Source organism: Corvus brachyrhynchos, unplaced genomic scaffold, assembly GCF_000691975.1.
Source record: "Corvus brachyrhynchos isolate BGI_N302 unplaced genomic scaffold, ASM69197v1 scaffold213, whole genome shotgun sequence".
Taxonomy (NCBI): Eukaryota; Metazoa; Chordata; class Aves; order Passeriformes; family Corvidae; genus Corvus; species Corvus brachyrhynchos.
The window spans coordinates 1,659,965-1,681,973 of record NW_008237233.1 but is presented as its reverse complement, the minus strand read 5'-3'; the positions used below and the strand labels follow the sequence as shown (position 1 = coordinate 1,681,973).

General features: G+C 38.3%; 1 long non-coding RNA gene across 3 annotated transcripts in view; it reads left to right on the top strand.

Annotated features, from left to right (window-relative positions):
• The window catches only part of LOC108445514, a 37,599-nt gene extending 15,744 nt beyond the window's left edge, over nt 1-21,855 (top strand). For all 3 annotated transcript variants that reach the window (XR_001860401.1, XR_001860403.1, XR_001860402.1), the window contains 3 exons: nt 10,042-10,120; nt 10,586-10,802; nt 11,676-21,855. This is a non-coding gene — a long non-coding RNA (uncharacterized LOC108445514). The remainder of the gene's footprint in view (nt 1-10,041; nt 10,121-10,585; nt 10,803-11,675) is intronic.
• The last annotated feature ends 154 nt before the right edge of the window (nt 21,856-22,009 follow it).

Genomic DNA, 22,009 nt, shown 5'->3' with positions numbered 1-22,009 from the left:
TTTATGAAGGCAAAACTTGCCCTAAAAAAGTTGGTTTGTGTTTTTGTATGAACCTATGTATTTTTTTTTGTTGTCTTTCTCCCCTTGCAAAAGCACTAAACTTTCAAAACTTTGGTTTAGAAAGCCACTGGTGTATACATCTCAGCACTCCCTGGAATAATTAAACAATGTGGAAAAATAATGAAGGAAAAGTACTTGTTAAGGATTTGTTTTTTTGGTCTTCTTGAAAGTTACAAAAACCATAAAAGTGCTTGGCAAACTCATAACCCTCTTTCTCATGAGACTACAAAACTCAATTTTTACAACAGACTTGTGAAATAACAGAGAAATGGGTGAAATAACTACTCTTTACTCAGAAGTTCAGTTAAGAAATCAACAGTAGATTGATCAAGCACTCCTGATTCTCTATCCTGTGCTGTAGTTTCTAGGATTCCAACCTTTTGAAACCTTATACTCTCAGTGATATTTACTACAATCAATTCCGCATAAATTGGATCGGTTTTAGTGCAAGACCAGTTTAAAGCTCGACAAAAAGTTGGAAGGAGAAAGTCAACCTCTTTTCTCTGATACCAAAGAAAAGATATTTAAAGAAAGAAAGGCATTTTAAGATAATAAAAATTGATAGAAAGTAAATTCTTGCATGCAAATACATGCCAACATACATATGCACATATATATATACACACACATAAATATAAATGAGTACTAGCCATAAAACCTTGTGATTCACCCTACTATGTTCTCCACATTCAAATAACTGTCCTTCATATCTTTTCTTTATGCAAAGCACAAGAAACTGGAAACAAAAACCACAGCTTGTTAAAGCTGTCTTTTCAGAAGGTCCAATATTTTAGGCTAATGAGTAGGAAGAGGAAGTGAGCTTGGAAAATGCGGTATGATCTTTATAGCACAGGCTATAGAGCAGGGTGGTCACACAGGCAGCGTTGGTGCTTCTGAACCATGCAAAACGTCCTGTAACACAATACAGTTTTATCCAGGCTGGGAGCATGGAGAGGGCTGAAGCAGGGCCTCTGTGATCTGCTCTGTGTGCACCTCAAAAACTGTATCTCTTTCAGGGTAAGCAGAGGGGAGAATAGGTGAATTTTGTTCATGAAGAGTATAATTACATAATTACAAATGGCAGTTCAGTTCTCTTATTGAATAGTTAGTGAAGGGAAAACAGCATGGAATAATTCATAACTCATAACAAGGTAAAAATACTCATGGTGGCAATATACTCGACTGATAATCTTTTATATAGGACCTTTTAATTTCTTGTTTTCCAGGTCTCTGCAGAGGAGGAAAGTAATACTATCCGAACCACCAATTAGATGCCTTTTAGCTTTTTACAGGACATTCCTGTCTTGCTAGTGCTTGCCTCCCTTGGCTGCTACAAAGCCATGCAGTTGATTTTTGTTTTCAAATGACTTTGAAAATACAAAACCTTTGCAGAAGTGCAAAACCTTTATTTATGATGAGATGTCCTCTTTTGGTGAGACTGCTGAATGTAAAATTATTGTCAGATGTATTGCAAAGATGAAAAGACACAGAGAGTGTCATTTGGATGGTAGCTTTTTTCCTTCAAATTATCTTTTTAGTCTAATTATTAGCAGTAGCTTTATTAATATCCATTTGCTTGCACTGCTTGGGAATCTGTGCATTTATGAAACATCACTAGGGTAGAATCTTATTGCCAGAACTGTGAGTAGAGTTTGAAGTGTTTGCAGACAAGTGCAGGGGGTCAGCACTAAAAAAATGTCATTGTCAAGCATTTTACCTCATTTATAAGTGGTACAAGAAAGCCATTATGGCAACAAATCACTCAGCTGTTGGGCCCACAAAGTGGGGACAGCACCACCGAGCAGGTTTTCAGGAAATTAATTATGAGCTGGCAGGTAATTAGTTATAAGCAGTGTGAAAAGGGGTGACTTTTTCCTTTTTTTTACCTTTCATTTTTTTGGTTTGATTTGGGGATTTTTTGTTGTTGGTTTTGTTTTTGTTTCTTTTTTTTTTAGTAGGAACTATTTGAACATCAGTGTTAATATAAACGGATTCGTTATAACAGTACAGGGATTTCTGCACAGGTGTATGTGTGTATTGGTATTATTTTCAGCTATTTTCCATTCACTCTTCTTCAGGTGGTGTTAAACTGCATATGTGAAATAACAGTTGCGCCTGTAACAATCCTCGTAATGGTTTCAGTGGTGACTGTAGAGAACTTTTAGTTGGGCTGTTGTGCTAAAAAAAAATAGGAAGCAGAATTTAACCTTTTTTCTTGCACTGTGCTGTGTGATACAGTAAACAATTTAGGATGCTGGCATCTAAAAATAGACCTGAGCTTTTTCCAAGAGTCAGAAAGTAGTATGTTTAAAATGTCTTTCTAGACTGTAAAGTAAAGGTAAACATTCAAGTGGAGCTGTTTATAAAGAAATATTTTCTAATAGAGCCCAAAGGATTTGGTTCTCAGAATGACAAAAAAATATCCCCAAACAAAACCACCAAAACCAAACCCAAAAAAACCTCAGAGAAACTAATAACATAACTCTTTGAATTTTATTTTTTGAGAATATTTTAAAATTTTTTTTCTAAATTTGGTGTTTATTTAAAAGCCAATAAAGCCGGAAAAGAGAATTAGGATACCATGATCTAATAAAAAATAAACAATTTCTATGTAGACTTTCAATTACTAAATTATTTTATGTCAAAAGCTAGAAAATGAAATGCTTCTAAATATAGTGCATTGGAATTTTCTTATCAGTTAATTTTTTAGACGCTCTACACTTAAGAGCACCATAGTAACAGCTCTGCAACCTGATTCTTCATTACAGTTAATCCACTGAGAGCTTCACTGAAAACATTTCCTCTGGGATCAGAGAGACTAGAAATCAATTCTGATAATATTAGAGCAAATTTAAAGATCAAAACTCCCTAGAAAGTATGTGATGAATAAATAAAGAGATCTTTATTCCTTATATAGTCTTTTTCACCTCTTTTCTACTTTGTTGTGCTGTAAACAAATATCTTTTTCTTGCAAATGGCAATATCTTGAAAGATTTTGTAAAAATGTGGCTAAAATCATTCATTCTGAATCATGTGAGTATTTAAGCTACTACTATTTGCAAAGTAGACTGTGAGAAGGTCAAAGTAATTGATGATATTGAGGTATTGAAGGCATCTTTGCCAATCACTTGTGGTTTCAGCATATGTGTCCAGCGTACATCAAATCTCTATTGAGGGCTGAATCTGAATATTATTTATTACCAACCAAAATAAGGCCAAAGGTTATGATGATGAAAGAAGCACACAAAGGACAAGTCCAGCTATAGTTCCTGTCCTGCGGTTTACTGAGGAGGAATTCTGTTTTACATGGTTGATACCACCTCACTCTGCAGCTGCCTGCTCTAATACCAGAAAAAGCCATCCAAGCATTTTGATTTTATATACTGCAATCTTTAAACAAGGGTTAGGTTGCCCTAATTACATGCTATCAAAAATTAAGAAACCTATCACATGTCACAGACCACCTTGGTGTTCCTGAAGGGGGACCAGCAGAGGTGTCACACTCCACACCACCTTGTCATCAGCTGCAGTTGTCCTTTAAGAGTACAAGCAGCATCTGTGGTAGATGAAATAACTTGAATTCTCATGTGCACTTTTCTTTCAGAAGACAGCTCACACTGGATACATTTCTGGTACTGGACACTGCTACATCTGAGTGCAGTTGTGCTAGAAGGCAAAAAATAATTAAATGTTTTATAAAAATAAAATATGGCAAATCAATATTCTATAAAATTAAAACATTGACTCACCATCTTTTGTGTCATTGCATGTGTCCTTCCATCGTGCCATGCACACTTAGACCACAAGAATGGCCAAAAAAGGCCTGTCAGATTCAAGGTTGCCTGGGGAATGCTCAGTAACGTGTCTCAGCCTGTGTGCATATCCCATATCCTGGACACAATGTGAGTGGTGGTGACAGCTCTTCTGATGCCAGGTTGGCAAAAATGGAGAAAGAATTTTTGTCACTTACCTCACTCTCTCCAATGTTTTTTTCACTTTTAACTCTATTTTGCTCAAAGGAAGAACAAGATATGGTCTGTTTGATGAACTCTGGTTAATAATGAGGTTCAAGATGTGGTAACTGGAGCCATGAGAAGCTCTGCTGGGATGGGGCATCACTGATCAGGGAACCATGGAGGATGTGACTTCCTAGCTGCGTGGGGCCATATTATTGAAATCCCAGTGCAGTTCCTGAAAGTGCAATTGACTTCATAGGGAGAGTAACCGAGCCTTTTGTGTCCCTGTGTATGATATTCATGTGTTTGCTCTGACCCTGGCCATGGCTTGGTGGGATAGCTGGGAATCTATGAGGGCTGGCTCTGAGGCATCACAGAGCACAAACCCACTCACCCTTGTCCAAAAATTGTTTGCAGATTAACTTTGTAAGCCTAAATGTCACCCGTCAAAGCAGATAGTATCTTTTTTGAAACTTACCTAGTTCTGGCACAAAGAAATGAGAATATATGTGGGGTGAGTGCACAAAGAGTACAGGAGAGGTAGGAAGGAGAAGCAGAAAGGTGGTTTTGGGAGGCAAAAAGGAAGAAGACAGGAAAATATTTAGAAAAGGCAGGTTGCCCTGTCCCCTCCAGGGGGTGGAGAGTTAATCTGAGAGATGAGAAAATCTTTAAAATTATTCATGAGACTTTAAAATGGCTGTATATAAAAGATAGAAATCACCAAAAGACCTTAAAGGGGAATTACAGATGTCATACACAATTTTATTTTAGTGGTATCTTGTCTTGGTTGGATCAGAGATGATCTGAATTTTAAATCTCGTTGTAGCTTAATCTCCATATAATCTCCTAAATGGAAAGATCTACTAGTATCTAATATTTTTCTACTGTACTTGAAGATATAAGCTGTATGTGGTGAGATACTGCCATAATTAAGCAAAATTCACAATGCCTAACGGTTATACCAGCAGTTCAATACCAGAATGGCCTCTAAATTATACAATAGTAATACTTTCCAAACCATTCCATTAAAATGACATTTCAGGACAGCCTTTTGCTGTCCTTCTCATCTGAACTTCTCAAAACATTCAAGTTGTACTAATAAGGAAAGAATGAGGATTCATAACGTCGCTGTGATACAGTGCAGTAAATACTGCAAAGCAAATTTATGGAAATGACAAAAAAGAAATAATAGCAATATTTGGAACCAGCCAAAATCACACTTCTTTGCTGTTAATTCCATTTTTAGACCTTCACACAAGTAAAGGTGTTGTAATTCCTCATGTTAGCTCAGAGAGAGGGTTAAGTAATGTTTTTTCACATCTTCAGCACATACAAGTAAGTACCCTGTGCAATTTTTCAGAATTAGAACACAGAGAATTAGTAATTTCTGGGCAGCAAAATCTTACCAGGGGCAGGACAATGTCAGCACCTTTACCAGAAAATCACTGTTGTCCAGCAGACAGAGAATATATTTGAGTCATTTGAGTCTGAGGGAGTGGAGACCATGCGTGAAGGAAAAAACGAAAAATATCCAGCCATTTTCTTGGTTAGGAGCATTGGCACCAAAGAAAAAGGAAATTTGCCACTTTAACGACTCATTCCACAATTTTAAAAGACCTGAAAAGAGTGCACAGCCGTGGTTATATTGATACTCCCAGACTATAGAATAGAAAGCTGAGTGCTGCTCCACCATGAGCTGAAAATGAGTCAACAGAGGGTTATGACCCATCACAAAAAGCTTTTGATGACCCCATGCAGAAGTACAAGCAGGACAGGATTGAATGAGGGCAGCATGTTTCACCTGAGGCTGAAGCACCTCTAATCAAGCACTTTATGTTTAGCGGAGTTCTTCTGAAGCTGAACACTGCTGGCTGGTGTGACCCAAAGCCATGACATTGTTTTAGGACTCTTCACACCATTGTGGACTGGTAATGTTCTCGTCTGCAGGTAGGATTTTGGGTGGGTTGTCTACTCTGAAGTCAGTTGTGAGCCAGATCTTACCTCCAAGAGCAGTGGAAGGTGTGTCATTTGCTGCTTCTAGCTTGTCTTTGTGGGCTTGGCACACAGAAGAACACACTAACACGTGGTTGTGTAGGATCACCATGCCCTTTTGGAAGAGGCAGGAGATTGCACTGCTATGTGTTGAGGCAGTACAGCTGAACAGCAGGTGCCTCTCCACAGAACAAGGCTAGTCAAAATGGCTTCTAAATAAAAGTGTTGAGCTGTGACAGTACTTAACATAACATGCAAGAAAAAAACTCCTCAATAAACACATATGTCCAGAAGACAAATGTGATGCCTGTCATGGGCTGCAGATGAAGCTTCAGATGCTGTATTTCTATTTTTTTTGTTGGGCTCCCCCATGAACTGAGTTATACTGTACCACAATGATTAGCTTACTGTCCCCATTTAGCTCTCAAATGGGGTGTGAATAGTTTAACTCTGATGCACGGTCCATTTTCACTGGTGTTTCATCTGCATTTCATCATGCTGGGAGAATTGAGTCTTTGAGCAGATCTGAGGACAGCTGTACAGAGGGTAGTCATGTTTCCTCGCTGTTTTGTCAACATGTGTGATGGTATTCCTCCTTCATACAGTGTCAACCCAGTTTGTAATAGTCTTGGAGTAAGTATTTAAGAAATTTGCTCTGTTCTTGTTGATCTGAGGTTACTTCCTGATTCTGGCACTGCCAGGGATATATGAGCCTGAATGGAGGCTATGTGATGGGTGCATAGAGGCAGTCAACTAATTTAGGGAAGAAAAACCCTTCCATGATTTTCCTTTTCACACATGCTGAAAGAAAAGGAGACAGGTATAACTCACGCTCTGTTTACATTGTACTGGTATCAATACAGGGAACCCTGTATAACATGTGGTTTATACCTTCTTGAAGGAATAAGAAAGAAAAAATAAAAAGGCTCCTCACAATTGTTGACGAAAGGAATATCAGAGGTAATGGTCATTAGCACATATCATGAGCTTGACATGACAAACACAACCTACAGGCCTTCTTATGGTTAAAATATTGCTGTTCCTTGATACCTGGGTATTGCAAAACTAAAGATTATTTTAAGCCCTGAGTAAATCGCAATTCCAAGTTTTCATGGTAAATCTATTGCAACAGAACAGTAAATATTACTATGAACCTCTTCACTGATTATCATTGTTCATTACATGAAAAAAAATGGCCTGCAAATGTACATTATTCAAACTTCTTGCAGTCCTTAGTTAATCCAGTTGGAGTGACTTGGGTACTGCATGTGTCTGCTGGCCCCTAGCAGACCTCCTGGCAGGTGATATGGCTCTGTTTTCCCTTAAGAATTCCAAAGAATTCCATAGAAACACATGCTGTGTAATGTAATACTTCACTGTTCCCTTTCTGAGCCTACAAATTGCTATTGTGAAGAAAAGAAAAAGGTTGCTATTAATGTAGTTTAATGTTACTTAACTTATTAGTTAGTGTTTATTTACTAACTGTGTTAAAAGGGAGAAATGCTATTTCAATGGAAATCAGTTCTGGTCTGATAAATGAAGGTACTCACCCATTCCCATGAATAATGTTATATACATCTTTCTTAAAATTACAGGGATTTCAGGAGTTCTGGCATGTATACACAGCCATTGACACAACGAAGGTTAGCCTTAGGGTGACACTTGAATCTAAGAGGAATGGAAATCTTTAATCATTGCTTAGGTCATGGAAAATTATCAAGCTTGCAGCTCTCAGATATCCATCCCTGTGTGCTCAACAACTGCATACCTCCTAAGCCTAGGTCCCCTCCCCCTGCCCCAAGCTACAGCAGTGAAGGCAGTTCCCAGCCCTTGATTTCTGATATGCCAGCATATGTTGGCAGTGTTTCACTTTGAACAAATTTAAATTTCTCTTGGGAGCAGGTTTCACTGGCCTGGGAAAGTAACAGACTGTTCTCTGCTTTCCTCTTCTACATCTGAGTATATACCCTTCCTGTACCCGGTACATTGGCTCTGACATATACATATACATATATATGTGTACATATATGAGGTGAAGCCAAATTTCAGAGCCACTCTTTGTTCAAATGCCCATACAATTACAGTGTCATGTTTAACTTCAATCTTTGGAACAGGAATGATAAAAAACCAAAAAGTAGCAAAAATTCTCATGTGGATATTTGTGTCTGAGTCTTTGGGAAATCCAGCAGTGTGTTAGGGTTTTGTTTTTCTAGGTTTGTAAAATTGTGCTTCCCTATTTGCATTTACAGGAAGTAACATATGTACAATACCTACAAGAACAGAGTAAGATGTGACACTGTTCCTGGTCAGGACTCACTTCCAATCGATCCTATCCTTATCTTAAGACCAACACTTACACTATACAAGGAAGAGTACACAAAGGTTAAGCGACAGCTTTCCCAGGAATGTCCTCCTCCTCTCAGCTGTCGGGGTTCTGTTATGGTCAATCTCCTTAGGCTCTCCATCTCTTTAAAGTATACTATGGAAGTATTCCATTAAAATGCTCCTATTTATTTGTGGCAATTTGCTTGTAAAATAAATTTGAGAATAGTTGAGATTGGATCTTACTGCTTTTGGAGATTCTGCCTAAAGGCAATGCATCTCTAGCCTGTATTTCCACATACTTTGGCATCACTTTGTTCAAGATCAAGTCAGAAACACAATAATGATGTAGTTTAATAGGTAGCTGGAAAAGGGGAGCTGGATTAGAGCAAAATACTATGTAGAAAATACCTCTGTGTGCTGTGGCAATGTTGTATAGTGTGATGTGAAGGTAAAGTTCACATCCATGTCATATAGTTATAGGAGAAGAGAGTAGGACACAAAAGAGAGGGCTACAATGAGGAAAAAGTGCAATATCTCTTGCTTCTGGAAAATTTACAGCTTCCTCAAATGAAGCATTCAGTTATGGCAATGGGGTTAGTTTCTAAAAAATGTAGATTAAGTGGCTTCATAAATATGGATACTTAAAATAAGGCACGAACAAAAGCTTCATTCCAGTTTCAAAGATTTTGTGTCCAAACACAGATCAGTCAGTGCTTAAAAAGTGAATGGGGAGGGCAGAAAGGGAAGGGACTGCTTTGAAAATGAGCAAAACTCCAAGCTGTGACAAGCAGCTCCCATGCCCTGCCAGCACTTTGCTTAGACTGTAATGAGATTTATTTGGCGCAATCCCTTCTGCTTCCTCTTGTACTTTGAGGACATGAAAGAAGGTGGAGGCAAGGGAAAGCATTCCCAGATGAAATCTCGCAGGATTGGATGTGGGAGAAGGGCTTGACTCTGTGTGCCACTTGGCCTCAATTCTGCACGTCAGCTGAACTTGTCAACCCCTGTGAGTGCTCAGAGCTCAGACTGAGTACAGTGTTTGTACTTGAGTACTGTACAGACCATGGCAGACAGCTTTTGTTTTGGTTTTGCTTTTTTTTTTTTTTTTTCTGTTTGTTTTGAGTCTGTTCATTTGTTTCTTTAATTTTAATCCTAGAAACAAATTAATTTCTCCAATATTTTGTTAGAGCTGGAATATCAGCAAACAGTGCCCACCTAGATCCTGATGAGCAGCTAGCAACCAAATGTATCCCAAAAGAGTATATCTGTTCTTGCTTTACCTTTTTTGTGAGGGTCTGTAAAACATTGACAGTTGCAAAGTTAACTTAAGACTGTGAAAAAGAAAGAGGTATATTGTCAACTTTACAGCTCTTTTTGGAATCAGATTACAATTTCCTGATTAAAATTCATTATTGGGAATAGCTTCATTGATTTCAGTGATTCTGAGTCCATCACAACTATTCAGGCTTCACAGGCATATTTGAATCTGGCCCATGGTGACACAACCTTTTCAGTAGATCAGCCTGGTAGAGAGGCTTTGTACTTTTAGTTCTACAGAACACTTCCAGCACCCCTGTATATACTGGGAAAAAAACTGTTCAGGCATTTTTTTTTATAGCATCCTTTCTTCCCCAGGAGAAATTGAATGTTGTAATATATTTCCCTCTCTGCTTTTTTTATAAAACATGTGGTTTATATCTTCTTGCAGGAATAAGAAAATAAAAATGAAAAGGCTCCTCACAATTGTTGATGAGATGAATCTTCCAGGGTTTGATCCCTTGGCAAAGGTCTGTGCTTTGGCTTTCTCTCTTCTGTTAGTATTTCATGTGCATGCCATATTTTCTTTGATTTCATAGAACTATTTATCTGTTAGCTTTTTTCTCAGTTGCCCATTTCTTTTCCTTTACAAGATGCTTCATCAAATTGACTATTAAGTCCTCTCTTTTCTGTATTTTTTGGCTACCTCATTTCCTCAGTGACCATTCCTCAGGACCAGAGTTTGTGCAATGCACCTCTGCCATTTTGCCCATGTTTTCTGTCTCTCTCTTCCCTAATTTCCATTTTTTTTCTCATGTAACTGTCACTTCTTACTTCTAATGCTGTTTTTTGGAAAGTTCTCCTCCTCTAAGCGAAGCTGTCTTTTCTTTAGTTTTTTTTCCCCCTCTTATCTTTTTTTACCTTTCACTCTTATTATGATTATTGTGATTTACTTTTGTGTTCCCATAACAAATACCAACATTTTATTTCATTAGACGTTTTGGAATCCATGTCAAAATCAAAATTGCCTTCTCAAATTGCTACTGGTTTAGAAGACTCTTCCAAATTTTTCTAATGAGAATGGAAATAGCAACCATACCTCTCAGGTTATTTTCTTCGGTGAAATGAAGCAAATATTTTCAGTTAAATGTTTTTGTCACAGAAAAAGAGACTTTGGACCAAAACAGAGAATTTGCTGTGTTTTGACAGTAGGTAAGTTATGACACAATTTCTCAATGTTATGTTGAAAACCTCTGTGGAAATAGTTATATATTTGTATAGTGAGTCCTTCTGGGCTAAGTATGGTTTCCTCTGAATTCATCTATTGATCTCTCATTGACTGAAGTGCTGGGTCCACCATGTAGGACCTGAAAATAATTTTCAATAAAAGGACCTGTAAGATTTAAAAAAAACCCTATAGGAGTTCATACCTGCAAGAACCTCTGATGCTGGCTTGTGAACTGGGGCTGCTTTGTGAATATTGAAGCCTCTTGATTCCCAGCCCAAGTCATTGAATGGGCATGGAATGGAGAGCCAAGGACACTAACTTTATCAGTCTTCCTCATTTAAGCTCTTCCTGCTCATCATTACTTAGCTGCTAGGGGAAAACAGAAAATCTCAGCTAGTAACATCAGTATCTGTCACGGAAGTCCAAGTAATTTAGTGGTAAGCCGCCTTTGCAGATCAGAACCTGGATTTGTAGGACTAAATAATTTCATGCTCTCCAAAGTGCATTAGAAATGTTACTTAGTTTGGTCCTAAAAGAAATTTTGTCAAATATACTGGATTTAATAGAGTCTAGCGGAAATGGTTAAACATCTATTTATTTTAATTAATGAAAATTAAAAGGAACATCTTAAACTCTAATTTGGTGTTCTGCTAATTTAAGCAAAGATGAATGAGGCATATTAAAAATGAACACAGTTATTATTTTTGTGGGTTATATAGCCCCCTTTCTCACTACATACCTCAGTTAGCAAAGTCTACTTTCAGCAGTGGCAGTTTCATTATCACTTCTAATTCAGAAGCACTTTGTAGCACAATAAAGTTTCCAACTGTTAATGACTCCCGTTTCTTTCTGTGCAGGTTTACCTGGTGAAAACTGGTGTCAGAAGTTCCTCACTTTCCACTCTTGGATTGAGGTCATCATCCTCCAGACTGCTTTACCAATAGTGAACTTTCTTCTCAGTTCTGACCTGTGCATTCACGGCACTTGGACCGAGTATAAGTAGTGCTGTCACCAAATCCCTGTGCTGTTGTTACCCTTACATCTGGCGGCTACTGTAGCCAATATACTTCAGTTACTTTTAGGTATTTACCTGAGCAACTTAGTATCTCTGTGAGGGTTGCCGCACTGTGGGACAACTGCAATTGTATCTCACAGAGCTGTCACACATCTTAATTACATGTGCTCCAAAGTGCTTGGAGGTTCCCTGATAAAAGTGATTTCAGTATGCAAAACACTGCAGCAAAACAAACTAATCTAGATGTCAGAGGTCAGCCCTGTCTGCCTACATTAACCTAATAGCCTGTGCTTTTCCTCTTTCCTTCATCATTTGCCAGAACAGATAGGGTTTGTTTTTCCTTTGATCCCATGGAGTTGACAGTGAAAGATGATTCTCAGTTTGTCATCTTGAACCTTCCCACTTTCCTGGTGATGTGACCCATGACATGAGGAAGATCTGTAATCATGGACAGATGCCTTTCTGAGGAATGTCCAGATACCGCAGAAGAGGTGGGAGAGGACCACACAGAAACCTGTGACTCCCGAGAGCAGCAGCTGAGCCCTGGAGGCGTATAGTGAGAAATAATTGTGTCAGGAGCAAGGATTTTTCAAAAGCTATGTGTTAGAATTTTCACAAGGTAGCTCACTACTCTAAAGAGTCTTATTTTCTCAACAGGGTAAGTGTTTCAGGCCATTTTAAATATACTTTTGAAATAAGACACTGTTTTCAATGGTGCTGTCCCTGTGTAACATGAACTCTGTTTCTGTGATATTTTCATATCACTCTGTGCTACTGGGAATGGTGATATTTCTGTGCTCAATCTTCAAAAAATTAGAAAACTGCTGAAAATGGGTTTTGTCAATGAAGAATAGGACTCACTCAGGATCCAGCAATGGGTTGTATGTTCATTAGAGGTACCAAGTACATAAACAAGACTAAGGGTAAAAAAAGACTCAACAACTGTTGAAATCATTCAGCCCTGTTATTCTTCACATCTCAAAGCTCTTAGCATACTTTACAGTGGAATAAAACCAAATTATATCTGATAGATACACAGAAGATGCAACATCAAAGCAAATTGAGCAAATGGGTCTCCTGTCTCACTTCATTCTCAAAGTAGTGCCAGCTTGAAAATTAGGGGGGAATGTTTCAGGATTTTTCTAAGCTCTTTTTAAAACTTCTGGCTGCGCTTCTGGATACCAGCCAGCCTCCCTTGGTTATCTATCCCACTTCCCAATGTCCTCATGAGGAGCAATTTTCTTCCAATATCCAGCCCAAAACTTTCTGATTATCTCTTGTCCTCCCAACACATACTATTTTGGAGGACCTGTCTCCATCTCTTAAATGGGCCCCTGGTGCAGTGGTCACCCTCAATTGGTGACATCTGCAAATTTCATGGAAGAATACTCCAGCAACTCTTCCAGGACACTGATAAACATGGTTGGTTTACAGGACAGGTCCCACATCTACTTGGACTAACAGTCACCATTGATACTAGAGGTGATATTAAAACATTGTGTTATTGGCTTTAAAGAGCAGAAACAAACTCTAAGACCTTGGAGGGACTGGCAGACTAGAGATCTCACAGAAAAAATCATAGCAATGTTCATGAGATGTGGAAGTGATTCTCCTTAGGAGACAGCCCATTCACTGAGACTCATTATACAAATTTAATAACTCTTTAACATATGCAGCTCTTGAAATTTATTGTTTCAGTCAGATCTTGATCACTAGCACATCTGATTAAAAACAATGGACTGAATTTTGGCTTTTTCCATCAGTTTCATGTAAGAAATAATAACTAATTAATAGCATCATACTTCTCAAAGAGTCCTCCAAGCACCTTTAGCAAACCTATGAATAGAGAAATTAGGGTTGTTAGAAGCTAATCATCTAACTTCTGGTAAAGACTCCTTTGATAATGTTATTGACTTCTTAAGGACAATGTCAGCAGAGTGTTCTGTGAGACAGGCTTCTCCAGAAACATTTTCAGCCACAAACAATACCAAGTTCCTGCACTGGAGCTCATTGATGCTAAAGTTTGAAGGCCTTCAGGGCAAGACACAAGGAAGTATATTTAACTCAGAATTGACTGCGCTTTCTCTTGTTTTGCTTTGGTAAACTCAGCCTCTTCCCTCCCCCTCATACCAAGCTGCTTACATAGCCACATGATCAGTTTCTGTAGTACACTGGTTGTCCAAGCAGGGGTCATCTTTTATTGCTCCTATTTGAACTTTGCAAATCAGCTAAAGGCTGGGGATATTGTATAAACCACAAGACGGTGTCAGCAAGTTCTAGGTTAATGCTTTCCTTTAACAAAATAATATATTTTGTTTTCCACTACTTTCAAATGTACAGGAAGTATAAAAAACTTATAATATACAGGAAATTGTTTAGATGCAGGAACTGTCTGACTGTTCTGCAATGGAAAAACTGCTAATACTCAAAAAGAACTTGTCTTTCTTGAAGAAATATCCTCTTATTGTACAAGATCCAGAGTAACTTGTATTTTGACAAAGGCATATATGCATAACAATTCCTGTTCGAAGCTTTCTACATTTTTACACTTATTCTGGAAGAACATTTTGGAAACTTTCCTACTAAATTCTTAAAGGTTACTCCTAAAACAAGGTACTCAAACATACCCACAGGGATACCATTTTCTGTATCATCCTATGAGTGTGTAGCACCTAATTTAACTCTATCATGTCTCTGTGCAGGTGTAGTGACCCATTCCTAGGAGGATTGCATTCCCTCCACGTTGCTGTGTGCCTCTGCACTTCAGCTCTGTTCCAACTGTCAGACATCCAGAAATCCCAGCATCCAGATATTGTTGAAAAAATATGAATGTTTCTCAGCTTTTGGGAGAGAGAATGGAATTAGAGATAAGAAAACCTGTATGACAAAATACAGCAAACACAGACTGAGTCTTACCATTCTTGACAAGTATTGAACCCACACATCCACCTTTTGAGTATATTCAGACATATGTGAGTTAACTCAATAACTTCTAAAAGCTGCAGTTAAGTTCTTTGTTATAAAAACCAGCCTTTATATCTAGTCTTCAGGTGTTTTTTGGTATTAGAAAATAATGCAATAGATGAACTTGCTAGAGGAATAGTAACAAAACTGAAAATATATGCCTAAATATTTCCATCAAGTAACAGCCAGTTCTAACCCACTATCAATATTATGGTGCTAATAAATTGCATCATCCTATTATTATTAAAATGATAGATTAAATAAGTGACTGTCTCTCCTTAAAGAATACAGCTTTTCAATGGTCCCACAGAATAAAGCAACTAAAGCCTCATCTGTTAAAACTGCAACGACCCATCCTACCTGCAGGAAAAGGCACGTCCACTCCCCACGTGGAAGAAGTACTTGAGTGACTTTAGAAAACAAACACTTAAATGCAGCTTCTTAGAAAGCCAGTATCACTGTGACTGCCTGCCTTGGGGACTTTATGTTTTCTCTGTCCTAGTGAGGCTTCTCTGTGTAATTCCTTTTTTCTTTTCCGGTAAGCCAGTGTACACTGACACTTCAAAAGTTAAACCCCTTTCCCTTTCCTTCCACTACTTAATTTGCTTTTCTGTCACTGCATGCTGCATATGAGAGGTGGAGCAGCCTTTTAACTTCAGAGATAGTCTAGATAGGAGGCCATATGAAATCAAACAAACTTTCAACATTTCAAGGGCAGTAAGGTGCCCACAAAACTAGCACCTGGATCCAAAACTAGATGGATGTCCCAGACAGTCCATCCACAGCCTAACCACAGGTCAGACCAACTCCAATGTTGCTCATACTGTCCTCTGGCATTCAGCAAGAAGCCGTATCTTTCTGACCAAGGAATTTCCTTCACAGGGATTGCCTTTAAAGAGGGAGGGGAAAGTCGGTCTCCTAAAGAAAATGCACATGTATGCCACCTAATGAAAGATTTATCAAAAAAAAAGAGATAAATCCAACTTTTGTTGTTGATAAGCATGGGGAAATGGGAATTGGACTTCTACCTCATTTCATAGCAGTCTGATTTTTCCTAGACTTGAGGAGAAAAAAAATAAAAGAAAAAAATTATCATAAATGTTTGTTTTTCTACGTGAATTCCTTCAGGTGGGGTTCTGCTAATTCACTCCCTGCCCATTTAGCTGCCAGTATAAGTATACAAAACATTACTTTTTTAGGCTCATTGTCTGCAGTTGAACAACTGTTTATTGTTCTTCATTTCATATTGCTGGTGTAAGACAGAGGATTCAGGTACTTTTGACAATCAGTAACATATATTACGTTTGTTTTGAATGCACATACAAGCTAGAGAATTGCTTGAATCAAAATGATGGTTAAACACAAAAAGAACACCCCAGCTCCAAAGCCTTTGCAGTCTGAGACAACAGACAATGTACATGACAATTTAATACAATTTTTAGTGTAAGTTGTTTGATTCAATCAATTTAGACTCCAAATGCGATTTAGGCTCCGAAGACTTAAACAGGCAACTAAAGGGCAGCTGCTGAGAGCAAGATGGGCAGATGAATCCATTCACGCATAAACAAGCATGGAAAAGCTTGAAGGCCTTCATGGCAAAGTTTGGTTTCAACACCTCTTTTAGATTTTAAGCTATTACCCTACTTCAGGATGTGATTAAAAGTGAATTGCAGTAAAAAATCCAAAAAGCCCAAATGAAATAAACCTCGTTTCTTTCCCTTTGATTTCAGCTTTCCTACTTATGCTTCTGTCTTTTAAACAGAAATGACTGGGTTTGTAATAAGAAAAAGTGTGATTTCCAGCTATTGATCCATTTTCTTGTTAACAGAATTCTGTGAGACACACTTAAGAACTTGGTCAAGGTATAATTTTAAGAAACTAGCACAAAAGAAAAGAAAAAGCTAATAACCAAGGTATTGAATTGTGTATGTCTAAGGTGTGCAGGTAGATTCCTTAGGATGAGCTATCTGGAGGGACATCAAGTAGAAAAATATTGATAAAATTATAAGGAGTTGTGCCCGTAGTTCTGCCCTAAATTCTGCTGAGCAGATGAGGAGCAGAAGTACCTCACACTTTTTTGTTATTAGCTTTCACTAAGTTGTGCAGGAAAATATTTGATTCATATATGCCTGAATTTTCCAATCAGCTAAGCTATGTGTTGTGCTCTTGCAAAATATCTTTTCTACTTACTGACTAGAACAAGGCAAGCATTAAGTTTTTGCCACAGCACAAAGTGAAATTCTATATAATCCCCACATTATGACTCCTGTTCCCTTTAGTTTAATCTACAACTCTGGGAATTTGTTATACAACAAGAAACACATTTTAAGAATTGTCACATTTTTTAATTCCTTTTTGTGTTTGAAGCGTCACAAGCATTGTGGCTCCAGTTCAAGCCAACTGGAGCCTGGAAAATGAAATATAAGCTAAAAATACCATAAAAATGGAAATTTTTATCCTTAATCTTGTGTAAGGTTTTTACATTCTGCAGTGAAGCTATCTGAACCTGAAAGAGACTATGACTGAAAATTGAGGAGTTTTGCAGCAATCCTCTCATCCACACTGGTTGAACCCATGAGTCCTGCTCATGAAAGGATCTTTGCAAGGAGACCTTGCTCCATCCAGGGACCTACAAAAGCCTGCAGAAGCTTTCATGATAGGATGGCTCTGTATCGAAGGATGGTGGGTTAAGTGGCACCGAAGAGGATGAGGACAAGAATGGCTCAATAGATAAATGCAACTGTTTAAAATATGGGCAATCTGTGTTGTAGTTTCTCTTCTGCTGTTGGTTTCTGGTGAAGCCCTGGGCGTATCTCTTACTCATGGTGGTTGACCGTATAATGGGGAGAACAGCCTCAAGGAGAATGGCAGCAAGGACATTTGCAAAAAAAAGGAAGGAAGGATGTGGGATAAGACTATCCCATACCAGATAACACGGTTTCCAGGGAGGGTTGACATGATCAATGCTATGCTTCTATGTATATCCATCAGGAAAACTAGACACCTCCAGCCTCTTCAGGACCTCCATGAGCTTCTGGGAAGACGAGATCTGTCAGATCATGCTTTCTTGTACCTGCATGCCAGTGACATGTATGAGAAGTGGAAGAACCATCTCTCCCTCTGCTTTCAATTATGAAAATTCTGTAATTTACTCTGGTTGCATGTCAGGGCTGAATAGTGGCCTAGAAAGTTTGCAAATATGTATTAATAAATAATCATGATGCCAAAGTAATTGTATTTGTAACACATCTAATGCTCTTAAGCATTGCTGTGGGTGAACCTGAAAGACAGCAGTAGTATTTTTATGCTAATGCACTATAAAATGTCTTAGCAAAATAAGCAAGTCCCTCTGCAGTGAGTGTTTATTTTCCTTGATACAGTTTAGTAGATTCTCATGTGACAGTCTTTTGTGTTGTATTTGTAAAATGATCTCTATGAGAATAGCACTATTATAATATATTACAATCTGAAGGTGTTTGAGCAGCAGAAAGCTGCTAATACAGTGCTTCACAATGGAGCATTTAAACAGTTTAGAGAGCAGCTTTCATGTACAGTGCTTTAAAGAACTGCTACAAGCCATGTTTGCACTGCTTTTGGAAAAGCAGGGTAATACTCAGGGGACAATTCCTTACCAGTGAGCTTCCTGTCACTGAGCGTTCATGTTGCTGTTCCAGCAAATCCAGGTGGGAACCATTTCAAGGAAATTTTGAATACTTCTCCTTTTGCCCAGAAACAGCTTAGCTATTTTTAGGGATTTTTCCATTGGCCTGAAGCGCATTTCAGTTGCTTAGCTTGATGGAGAGTGGCATATTGTATGTTGTGTTGAATTGAGAAAATGACTATGTTGCATCATGTCTGCATTTGGCACTGAAGGATGCTAAGATGCTCATATTTCCTCATACTTGTGCCAATTTATATGCAACACAGATATACCATAAATAAAATGTAGGGTATTGGATCCATCCTGCACTCATTTAGTCTTGTGACACCTTGATGGCATTTGACTTCTTTGTGGAAGACTGGAATCAGTCACAATGTGCCCCAGTCATAGGGTACTTAAAAATAAGGTGCTGTTGCTGTGCAAAGACTTGCTGTAGTAATGCATCCTTTTCTTAATGGAAAATGCACCCTAGAGTCCTCATGGGGTTTAGACTATCAGGAGAAACAGATTGTCCAGTGGGGAGATACAGTTCCATGTTCAGGAAGTGCCTTTGCCCCAAAGAGCACCACAACTGTGTGGGGAGATCTGCACCCATTTCCCTTCATTCTCACCACACACTGCCGGGATGTGATCAGATTCAGTTGCTTCTATTAATCTCAAGACTAGATGGCAGATGAGCTGCATGGCTAGGCCAAAATGGGTTCCAGGGAATCAGCTGCAAAATTTCTTTTTGCTGTTTTCCTCCTCAATTCTTGTATCACATTTGGGGAGAAAAATAAAGCTCTTAGGCACTCTGTTTTAATCTATATAACTCGTACAATTAGTGTAACAGTAAGTCAGCTTTATATCATTGACTGAAATGTGGATGATTAAACAATTTTCTTTGGAGACACAGAAATTGCAGTGATTTTCCAGAATGAAATTGCAATGATTTTCCAGATCTGGTGTGTGAGGAAGAGGACTCTGCACTTGATAGTAATCTATCTTGCACTGCTTGATGCAAACCACCAGGCTGAGTTTGCACAGGGATTGCATCATTATTAACCCTCACAATTGACAGTGATGGAGTAACAGGAGCATCACAAGCTAATTTTGTAACTCTGCCACTAGAAACAGGAGATTCTAGTTTTTGAGTCTGCAATTATTTTCAACCTTTTGGTACGTACATCTTTATTCCCTCAGAAAATGTCGCGTCTTTTATGTAAATATCTCAGCAATAACCAAGAAAAGATCTTCTGATCTAAATTGGAAAGATCAGCCACAGTCTGCTCGGCAAGCTGAATGGCATATTGAAGTCACTCTTGATTTAGTTATTTTAGGAGATCAGTCCCTATCACAGTTGTTCTCTTTAGCCCTTCACAATGAGTTGAGGATGCACTTTGGTTTCGTATGTTACTTAGCTGAAATAGCAAATAAAAAGACTTCCTAAAGCTCTTCTAAACTATTTTTCAAGTGAATGAGTTCATTTAGGCTGTTGAAAGATAACATTTTAAATGACTCTTAGAAACAGGTTTTTTGTGACAAATTGAGGCCCTGTCCATAGAAAGTTCCATGAATGGCAGTGAGGACTTTGCCTTCAATCCAGGATAGGATTTGAGTCAGGATGAAAGATGAAATATCAGTGTATTGATATTTAATCCTGTAGTTTCAGCTGGTAGTGAATCAAGTAGCAGCTCTTCAGGAGTCATCCTTTCCTCCATGGAATGAAGCTGCGATCGGTATTTCATACCCTCACACGGTTCCCATCACTGTCTGATGTGTAATCTGATACTGTATATATCTTAAAAAAATGAAGACACAAACCTCGTTTTTCTTTTTATTTCCTATCTGTTCAAATGCAGGCTGTAACATGCAGTGTTATCACTGCTCATAACTATGACACTTAATTACATTTCATGAGTTGAATTTGGGATTTGAATGTCACTCAAGTAGTTCTTGCACACTTTATGATGTATATTTAATCCAGAAAACCTGAAGAAAACAGATCATTTAATTTTCTAATCGGTTTACCAGATACAGGCTGTGAGGCATGGAAATATTTTGAGCATTTTCTATGTTTTTTAATGAAGTGTTACTACAATGAGAGGCGGATGTTACAGCCCAGCTGTTGCCATACACAGCAGTGGCTGCTGTGCTCTGTGCAGAGCATCACCTGCTGGCTCTCAGTGAAGCTTCAGGACTCCAGCCAAGGATGGCTGGCAGCAAGTTGGAGACTGTGATGGTTTTCCTGTTCTGTATTTTTTTTTCCCTCTGCAGTGGACAAATACCTCAAAAATTTTGGAATTAAAATTATTCAAGAGGATGAAATATTTCTAGAGGATGAAAAAATGGAGACTGGATGCTTTCTCCTTCTGCCTTTGCAGATGTATAGGCTGTGGGTTTGTGTCCCACAGGAGCTCTACGAGTAAAGGAGACCCGCTGGAGTCTGTCTCCAACAGGGTGTTTTCTTCTTGTGTTGTTACCTCCTCCCTGCAAGTTAATCTTCTCCACTGATGATATTTTGTGGAGACACAAGATTCATGGGTTCCATGAGGATGCAGACCAAGTTCTTCCTTTCAGTGTGGAGCATCTGAAGTTATGGGGAACATGCTATCAACAGTAAAACAAATGTGCATCAGATCCCTGGGGGACTTGTTTGGAGGGAACGCTGCACACATGGCATCCATCTGAGAACCAGAAGTATTGTTATTCAAGTGTTTCTGAAGCAAAGGAAACAATATGATGCATCCATAAATCCTTCCTCATGAGCATGTGAAACTGTAGTACTCAGACATTATGTCTGAATGGTAGAGTAGTACTCAGACATTATGTCTGAATGGTAGAAGAAACTGGAGTATTGGGGTCTTCACTTCCCAGGTAATCATTGTAAATGGAAAATCACACATTTTCTCGCTGAAAGAAATGTATATGTATTGGTGTTTTATTTACTCAACTGTTTTTTCCCCCAATAATGAAATTACTATTAGAAGAATTCCGTGTGGCTGCAGAAACTTGAAAGTAAAATAAGAGCTCTATCAATCAGGGCCATATACACATATTATTTTTTTAGGAGCAAGGTACTTTTAAAGAGCTGCTACCATCTGAATTGAAAACAGAGAAGAGTCTGTAGGATGACAGTATCCCAAGGTCTCTTAGACCTGGAGCCAGCTAGTAGGCAACAGGAGAGATTAGAAATCAATTTTGTTTGGAAGGAATTATTTCAAAGTGATTTGATAAAACAGAGAGGAGTGTTATAAAATAGCTGAGGTAAATGCTTTTATCTTGGGAGAGAAGATTCATCTTTTGTTTGAGTGGCAATGGCTCAATACTTCATGCTTAGCTCCTATTATGATTATATGCATTTAAATTCAGATAATGTACAGCAGTTGAAAAAATAAAGATAAGTGAAAACAAGGAAGTCTTGTATTTCCCAGGATATTGATTTATTTATATGATTAGGAGTTAGACCTCATATATATTTATACTTTAAATCAATGCCCACTGAAAGAACCTACAACTGACTTGAAAAAGTGGAATCTGTGGTGTTAAGCTTTCCTGGGAGGTGCTTAGCA